The sequence below is a fragment of the Canis lupus genome, chromosome X (genome assembly GCF_011100685.1).
Source record: "Canis lupus familiaris isolate Mischka breed German Shepherd chromosome X, alternate assembly UU_Cfam_GSD_1.0, whole genome shotgun sequence".
NCBI lineage: Eukaryota > Metazoa > Chordata > Mammalia > Carnivora > Canidae > Canis > Canis lupus.
The window spans coordinates 99,062,402-99,071,791 of NC_049260.1; positions in this window are offsets into that span (position 1 = coordinate 99,062,402).

The following is a 9,390-nucleotide window of genomic DNA, read 5'->3' on the forward strand; positions in this document are numbered from 1 at the left end:
TCCCTCCACCTACCTCCCCTCTGGCAACCACCAGGTTGTTCTCTGTATTTGTCTATTTTGCTTGTTTGTCTCTCTCTCTCTCTCTTTTGTCATTAACTTTGTTTCATAAGCTCAATATATGAGTGAAATCATGTGGTATTTGTTTTTCTCTGACTGGCTTATTTCACTTAGCATTATATCCTGTAGGTCCATCCACATTGTTGCAAGTGGAAAGATTTCCTTCCTTCTTTATGGCTGAGTAAAATTTCATAGTGTATATATATATATATATATATATATAACATATATATACACACCATATCTTCTTTATCCATTCATCTATTGATGGACACTTGAGTTGCTTTCATATCTTGGCTATTTTAAATAATGCTGCAATAAACATAGGGGTGCATTATCTTTTCAAATTAGTGTTTTCGTTTTCTTTCGTTAAATACCCAGTAGTGGAATTACTGGATCATATGGTAACTACATTTTTAAGTTTCTGAGGAGTTTCCATGGAGTTTGCACAGTGGTTACACCAATTTGCATTCCTATCAAAAGTGCATGAGGGTCTCTTTTTCTCCACATCTTTACCAACAATTGTCATTTATTGTCTTTTGATTTTAACCATACTGAAAATGTGATGTGACATCTCATTGTGATTTTGATTTGAATTTCCCTAATGATGAGTGATATTAGGCATCTTTTCATGTGTCTGGTGATCATCTGGCTGTCTTTGGAGAAATGTCTGTTCACGTCTTCTGCCCACTTTTAATTGGATTATTTTTGTGTGAGTGTGTGTTGAGTTGTAGAAATTTTTAATTATATTTTGGATACTAACTTTTATCAGATATGTCATTTGCAAATATCTTCTCACATTCAGTAGGTTGCCTTTTTGTTATGTTGGTATCCTTTGCTGCACAGAAGCTTTTTATTTTGATGAAGTCCCAATAGTTTATTTTTGTTTTCGTTTCCCTTCTCTCAGGAGACACATCTAGAAAGATATTGTTATGGCCAATGTCAGAGAAATTACTTCCTGTGCTCCCTTCTAGGATTTTTATGGCTTCAGATATCACATTTAAGTCTTTAATCCATTTTGAATTTTTTTTTTGGTATGGTGTAAAAAAGTGGTCCAGTTTCGTTCTTTTGTATGTTGTCGAGTTTTCCCAACATCATTTGTTGAAGATACTATCTCTTTCCCATTGTATATTCTTGCCTCCTATGTTGTAGATTAATCGACCATAATATTGGGTTTATTTCTGGACTCTCTTCTGTTTTATCCTAGTGTCTACTGTTGTGCTAGTTTTGACTACTGCAGCTTTGTAGTATATTATGAAATCCAGGATTGAGATACTTCCAACTTTATTCTTCTTTTTCAAGTTTGCTTTGTCTATTTAAGGTCTTTTGTGATTCCATACAAATTTTAGGATTATTCTGGTTCTCAGGAAAACGTTGGTATTTTTGATAGGAATTGCACTAAATATATTGATTGATTTGGGTGTTATAGATATTTTAACAATAAATATTCTCCCCCCAAAATAAATAAATATTCTCCCAATCCCTGCATATGGACTATTTATCCATTTGAATCATGTTCACTTTCTTTTTTTTTTAATTTTTTTTAATTTATTTATGGCAATCACAGAGAGAGAGAGAGAGAGAGAGAGAGGAAGAGACACAGGCAGAGGGAGAGGGAGAAGCAGGCTCCATGCACCGGGAGCCCGACGTGGGACTCGATCCTGGGTCTCCAGGATCGCGCCCTGGGCCAAAGGCAGGCGCCAAACTACTGCGCCACCCAGGGATCCTCCTCATGTTCACTTTCTATCACCAATGTTATTGAGGAGTACAAGTATTTCACCTACTTGGTTAACTTTATACCTTAGTATTTTATTATTTTTGGTGCAATTTTAAATGGGATTATTTTCTTTCTCTAAAAGATTTTATTTATTTACTCATTAGAGACACAGAGAGAGAGAGGCAGAGACACAGACAGAGGGAGAAGAAGGCTCCATGCAGGGAGCCCGATGTGGGACTTGATCCCAGGACTCCAGGATCACACCCTGAGCCAAAGGCAGACGCACAACTGCTGAGCCACCCAAGTGTTCCTAAATGGGATCATTTTCTTCTCTTTCTGATATTTCACTATTAGTGTATAGAAATGTAACAGGATATTAATTGTGTATCCTGTGACTTTACCAAATTCATTATCAATTCTGATAGTTTTCCAGCAGAGTCTTTAGGATTCTCTATACATAGTGTTATGTTATTTGCAAATAATGAAACTTTACTTGATTATCAATTTGGATGCATTTGTTTTTCTTTTCTGATTGTTGTGGGTGGGATTTTCAGTACTCTGCTGAAAAAAGTAGTGAGAGTGAGTGTGTAATATTGTTCCTGATCTTAGAGGAAAAGCTCTTACTTTCTCTCCATTGAGTATGATGTTAGCTGCAGGTTTTCCATATATGGTCTTTATTGTGCTGTATTGAGTATGATGTTAGCTGCAAGTTTTCCATATATGGACTTTATTGTGCTGATATATGTTTCCTTTAAACCTACTTCCTTGAGAATTTTTATCTTGAATGGATGTTGTACTTAAATGTTTTTTTCTGCATCTGTTGAGATGATCATTTGTTTTTTTTTTATTCTTTCTCCTGCTAACGTGATGTATCTTGTTAATTGATTTGCAAATATTGAACCCCCTATTCATTCCTGGAATAAAACTGACTTGATCAGGGTGAATGACTTTTTTAATGTATTGTTGGATTCAATTTGCTAATATTTTGTTGAGGATTTTTACATTTATATTCATCAGAAATATTGGCTTCTAGTTTTCTTTCTTTCTTTCCTTCTCTCTTTCTTTCTTTTTCTTTCTCATAGTATCTTTATCTGGTTTAGGTATCAGTGTAATACCAGCCTCATAGAATGTGTTTGGGATCTTTCCTTCTTCTTTTATGTTTTGGAAAAGTTTGAGAAGAATTAATTCTTTAAATGTTTGGTATAATTCACCTGTGAAGCCATCTGGTCCTGGACCTTCATTGGGTGTTTTCAATTTCACTGTTAGTAATCAGTCTCTTCAAACTTTCTACTTCTTCCTGATTCAATTTTGGAAAGTTCTGTTTCTAGAAATGTATCTAATTCTTCTAGATTGTCCAATTTGTTGGCATACAATTTTTCATAATATTCTCTTATAATCCTTTGCATTTCTATGGTGTTGGTTGTTATTTCTCCTCATTCATTTCTGATTTTGAGTTCTTCTTCTTCTCCTTCTCCTTTCTTCTTCTCCTTCTCCTTCTCCTCCTCTTCCTCCTCCTGCTGCTGCTACTGCTGCTGCTGTTGCTGCTGCTTCTTTGTCTGCTTCTTCTTCTTCTTCTTCTTCTTCTTCTTCTTCTTCTTCTTCCCCTTCTTTGTTTTTTGATGAGCCTGGTTAAAGGTTTATCATTTTTGTTGATCTTTCCAAAGAACAAACCACTGGTTTTATAGATCATCTGAGATATGATGATCTCAATAAATGTGTTAATGTGCCATTTTAAATTTATTACCTTGGTGTAATAAATGCATTTGTTGTAACATCTTTCTTTTTAACTTTAAATCACCTTTGCTAACTAATAATGGAATAAAGGAACCTCAGTGTAGAAATATTTACAGTAATACTACAATGAGTTTTTAGTGATCTTTCTATAGTGTTAGATACTTCAGGTTTCTAATTTTGTTATTATTTAGAAGTTTTGAAGTCATGGGATATTTAAATTTGAAATCATTTATTTAGAATTGATTCCAAAAGTCACAAGCTCAAAACTCTAGGGTTACAGAAATATATTTAAATATGTATAAATGAGTGAACCAAGTTATGTGTAAGATCCAACAGAGATTAGTGGAAATTGGTAAACTGAAGCACAAATATCTGTTTGATGGTGGAATTTACTACCCAGCTCTGGTAAATTTTATCATTCAGGGATGAGAGCCCAGTATTTCAAGGCCTTATTTTTCAAGAGAACCCTAAATACATACATATATATACACACATATATATATATACATACATATATATATATATATATATATACTCCAGAGTCCCGGGCAGCCCAGGTAGCTCAGCAGCTTAGCACTTCCTTCAGCCCAGGGCCTGATCCTGGAGACTCGGGATCGAGTCCCACATCAGGCTCCCTGCATGGAGCCTGTTTCTCCATCTGCCTGTGTCCCTCCCTCCTCTCTGTGTGTGTCTCTCATGAATAAATAAATAAAATCTTAAAAAATAATCTGGAAGAGTTAAGATGGCAGTGAAGTAGGGGACCCTGGTTTTTCCTTGTCCTTCAAACACAGCTGTATTGAGGCCAGATCACTTCGAACACCCAGGAAATCAATCTGAGGATTGGAAGAAGGATCTCCACAGTTGGAAGGAAATAGCATGGCAGGTGTGAGGCATATGGAAGTGAATTAGGGAGAGAAAAACTGCTATACCATGAAAGGGAGGAAACATTTTCTTGTGGGGAGAGAAAAGGGAGAGAAAGAGAGAGGGGTTGAGAGAGTCCAGTGTCAGGTTTGCGCAAGAAACCTCTCAGATCACAGAAAGATCACATATATGGCTGGCATAGCCATATATCAAACTATATTTTAAATCAAGGACTGTAATAAGAGATGAAGAACACTGTATGATAATACATAGAACAAGAAGATCTAACAATTGTAAATATTTATGCCCCGAAATTGGGAAAAACCAAATGTAAATCAATTGATAACGAACATAAAGAAACTCATTGAAAATGTTATAATAGTTGGGGACTTTAACTCCCCATTCACAGCAATGCACAGATAATTGAAATAGAAGATCAACAAGGAAACAAGGACTTTATTTATTTATTTATTTATTTATTTATTTATTTATTTTTATTTATTTTTAATTTATTTTTTATTGGTGTTCAATTTACTAACATACAGAATAACACCCAGTGCCCGTCACCCATTCACTCCCACCCCCCGCCCTCCTCCCCTTCTACCACCCCTAGTTCGTTTCCCAGAGTTAGCAGTCTTTACGTTCTGTCTCCCTTTCTGATATTTCCCACACATTTCTTCTCCCTTCCCTTATATTCCCTTTCACTATTATTTATATTCCCCAAATGAATGAGAACATATAATGTTTGTCCTTCTACGACTGACTTACTTCACTCAGCATAATACCCTCCAGTTCCATCCACGTTGAAGCAAATGGTGGGTATTTGTCATTTCTAATAGCTGAGTAATATTCCATTGTATACATAAACCACATCTTCTTTATCCATTCATCTTTCGTTGGACACCGAGGCTCCTTCCACAGTTTGGCTATCGTGGCCATTGCTGCTATAAACATCGGGGTGCAGGTGTCCCGGCGTTTCATTGCATTTGTATCTTTGGGGTAAATCCCCAACAGTGCAATTGCTGGGTCGTAGGGCAGGTCTATTTTTAACTGTTTGAGGAACCTCCACACAGTTTTCCAGAGTGGCTGCACCAGTTCACATTCCCACCAACAGTGTAAGAGGGTTCCCTTTTCTCCGCATCCTCTCCAACATTTGTGGTTTCCTGCCTTGTTAATTTTCCCCATTCTCACTGGTGTGAGGTGGTATCTCATTGTGGTTTTGATTTGTATTTCCCTGATGGCAAGTGATGCAGAACATTTCCTCATATGCATGTTGGCCATGTCTATGTCTTCCTCTGTGAGATTTCTGTTCATGTCTTTTGCCCATTTCATGATTGGATTGTTTGTTTCTTTGGTGTTGAGTTTAAGAAGTTCTTTATAGATCTTGGAAACTAGCCCTTTATCTGATAGGTCATTTGCAAATATCTTCTCCCATTCTGTAGGTTGTCTTTGAGTTTTGTTGACTGTATCCTTTGCTGTGCAAAAGCTTCTTATCTTGATGAAGTCCCAATAGTTCATTTTTGCTTTTGTTTCTTTTGCCTTCGTGGATGTATCTTCCAAGAAGTTACTATGGCCGAGTTCAAAAAGGGTGTTGCCTGTGTTCTTCTCTAGGATTTTGATGGAATCTTGTCTCACATTTAGATCTTTCATCCATTTTGAGTTTATCTTTGTGTATGGTGAAAGAGAGTGGTGTAGTTTCATTCTTCTGCATGTGGATGTCCAATTTTCCCAGCACCATTTATTGAAGAGACTGTCTTTCTTCCAATGGATAGTCTTTCCTCCTTTATCGAATATTAGTTGCCCATAAAGTTCAGGGTCCACTTCTGGATTCTCTATTCTGTTCCACTGATCTATGTGTCTGTTTTTGTGCCAGTCCCACACTGTCTTGATGACCACAGCTTTGTAGTACAACCTGAAATCTGGCATTGTGATGCGCCCAGATATGGTTTTCTTTTTTAAAATTCCCCTGGCTATTCGGGGTCTTTTCTGATTCCACACAAATCTTGAAATAATTTGTTCTAACTCTCTGAAGAAAGTCCATGGTATTTTGTTAGGGATTGCATTAAACGTGTTTATTGCCCTGGGTAACATTGACATTTTCACAATATTAATTCTGCCAATCCATGAGCATGGAATATTTTTCCATCTCTTGTGTCTTCCTCAATTTCTTTCAGAAGTGTTCTATAGTTTTGAGGGTATAGATCCTTTACATCTTTGGTTAGGTTTATTCCTAGGTATCTTATGCTTTTGGGTGCAATTGTAAATGGGATTGACTCCTTAATTTCTCTTTCTTCAGTCTCATTGTTAGTGTATAGAAATGCCACTGACTTCTGGGCATTGATTTTGTATCCTGCCACGCTACCGAATTGCTGTATGAGTTCTAGCAATCTTGGGGTGGAGACTTTTGGGTTTTCTATGTAGAGTATCATGTCATCGGCGAAGAGGGAGAGTTTGACTTCTTCTTTGCCAATTTGAATGCCTTTAATGTCTTTTTGTTGTCTGATTGCTGAGGCTAGGACTTCCAGTACTATGTTGAACAGCAGTGGTGAGAGTGGACATCCCTGTCTTGTTCCTGATCTTAGGGGAAAGGCTCCCAGTGCTTCCCCATTGAGAATGATATTTGCTGTGGGCTTTTAGTAGATGGCTTTTAAGATGTCGAGGAATGTTCCCTCTATCCCTACACTCTGAAGAGTTTTGATCAGGAATGGATGCTGTATTTTGTCAAATGCTTTCTCTGCATCCAATGAGAGGATCATATGGTTCTTGGTTTTTCTCTTGCTGATATGATGAATCACATTGATTGTTTTACGGGTGTTGAACCAGCCTTGTGTCCCAGGGATAAATCCTACTTGGTCATGGTGAATAATTTTCTTAATGTACTGTTGGATCCTATTGGCCAGTATCTTGTTGAGAATTTTTGCATCCATGTTCATCAGGGATATTGGTCTGTAATTCTCCTTTTTGGTGGGGTCTTTGTCTGGCTTTGGAATTAAGGTGATGCTGGCTTCATAGAACGAATTTGGAAGTACTCCATCTCTTTCTATCTTTCCAAACAGCTTTAGGAGAATAGGTATGATTTCTTCTTTAAACGTTTGATAAAATTCCCCTGGGAAGCCATCTGGCCCTGGACTCTTGTGTCTTGGGAGGTTTTTGATGACTGCTTCAATTTCCTCCCTGGTTATTGGCCTGTTCAGGTTTTCTATTTCTTCCGGTTCCAGTTTTGGTAGTTTGTGGTTTTCCAGAAATGTGTCCATTTCTTCTAGATTGCCTACTTTATTGGCGTATAGCTGTTCATAATATGTTTTTAAAATCGTTTGTATTTCCTTGGTGTTGGTAGTGATCTCTCCTTTCTCATTCATGATTTTATTAATTTGAGTCTTGTCTCTCTTCTTTTTAATAAGGCTGGCTAATGGTTTATCTATCTTATTAATTCTTTCAAAGAACCAACTCCTGGTTCTGTTGATCTGTTCCACAGTTCTTCTGGTCTCGATTTCGTTGAGTTCTGCTCGAATCTTTATTAACTCCCTTCTTCTCTTGGGTGTAGGATCTATTTGCTGTTTTTTCTCTAGCTCCTTTATGTGTAAGGTTAGCTTTTGTATTTGAGTTCTTTCCAGTTTTTGAATGGATGCTTGTATTGCGATGTATTTCCCCCTTAGGACTGCTTTTGCTGCATCCCAAAGATTTTGAACGGTTGTATCTTCATTCTCATTAGTTTCCATGAATCTTTTTAATTCTTCCTTAATTTCCTGGTTGACCCTTTCATCTTTTAGCAGGATGGTCCTTAACCTCCACGTGTTTGAGGTCCTTCCAAACTTCTTCTTGTGATTGAGTTCTAATTTCAAGGCATTATGGTCCGAGAATATGCAGGGGACAATCCCAATCTTTTGGTATCGGTTCAGACCCGATTTGTGTCCCAATATGTGGTCTATTCTGGAGAAAGTTCCATGTGCGTTTGAGAAGAATGTGTATTCAGTTGAGTTTGGAGGTAACGTTCTGTAGATATCTGTGAAATCCATCTGGTCCAGTGTATCATTTAAAGCTCTCGTTTCTTTGGAGATGTTGTGCTTAGAAGACCTATCGAGTATAGAAAGAGCTAGATTGAAATCACCAAGTATAAGTGTATTATTATCTAAGTATTTCTTCACTTTGGTTAATACTTGATTTATATATTTGGCAGCTCCCACATTCGGAGCATATATATTGAGGATTGTTAAGTCCTCTTGTTGAATAGATCCTTTAAGTATGATATAGTGTCCCTCTTCATCTCTCACTACAGTCTTTGGGGTAAATTTTAGTTTATCTGATATAAGGATGGCTACCCCTGCTTTCTTTTGAGGACCATTCGAATGGTAAATGGTTCTCCAACCTTTTATTTTCAGGCTGTAGGTGTCCTTCTGTCTAAAATGAGTCTCTTGGGATCCCTGGGTGGCGCAGCGGTTTGGCGCCAGCCTTTGGCCCAGGGCGCGATCCTGGAGACCCGGGATCGAATCCCACATCGGGCTCCCAGTGCATGGAGCCTGCTTCTCCCTCTGCCTGAGTCTCTGCCTCTCTCTCTCTCTCTCTCTGTGACTATCATAAATAAATAAAAAAAAAAAATTAAAATGAGTCTCTTGTAGACAGCAAATAGATGGGTCCTGCTTTTTTATCCAGTCTGAAACCCTGGGCCTTTTGATGGGGTCATTAAGCCCGTTCACATTCAGAGTTACTATTGAGAGATATGAGTTTAGTGTAATCATGATATCTATTCAGTCTTTGTTTTTGTGGACTGTTCCACTGAACTTCTTCTTAAAGGGGAATTTTAAGAGTCCCCCTTAAAATTTCTTGCAGAGCTGGTTTGGAGGTCACATATTCTTTTAGTTGCTGCCTGTCTTGGAAGCTCTTTATCTCTCCTTCCATTTTGAATGAGAGCCTTGCTGGATAAAGTATTCTTGGTTGCATGTTCTTCTCATTTAGGACCCTGAATATATCCTGCCAGCCCTTTCTGGCCTGCCAGGTCTCTGTGGAGAGGTCTGCTGTTACCC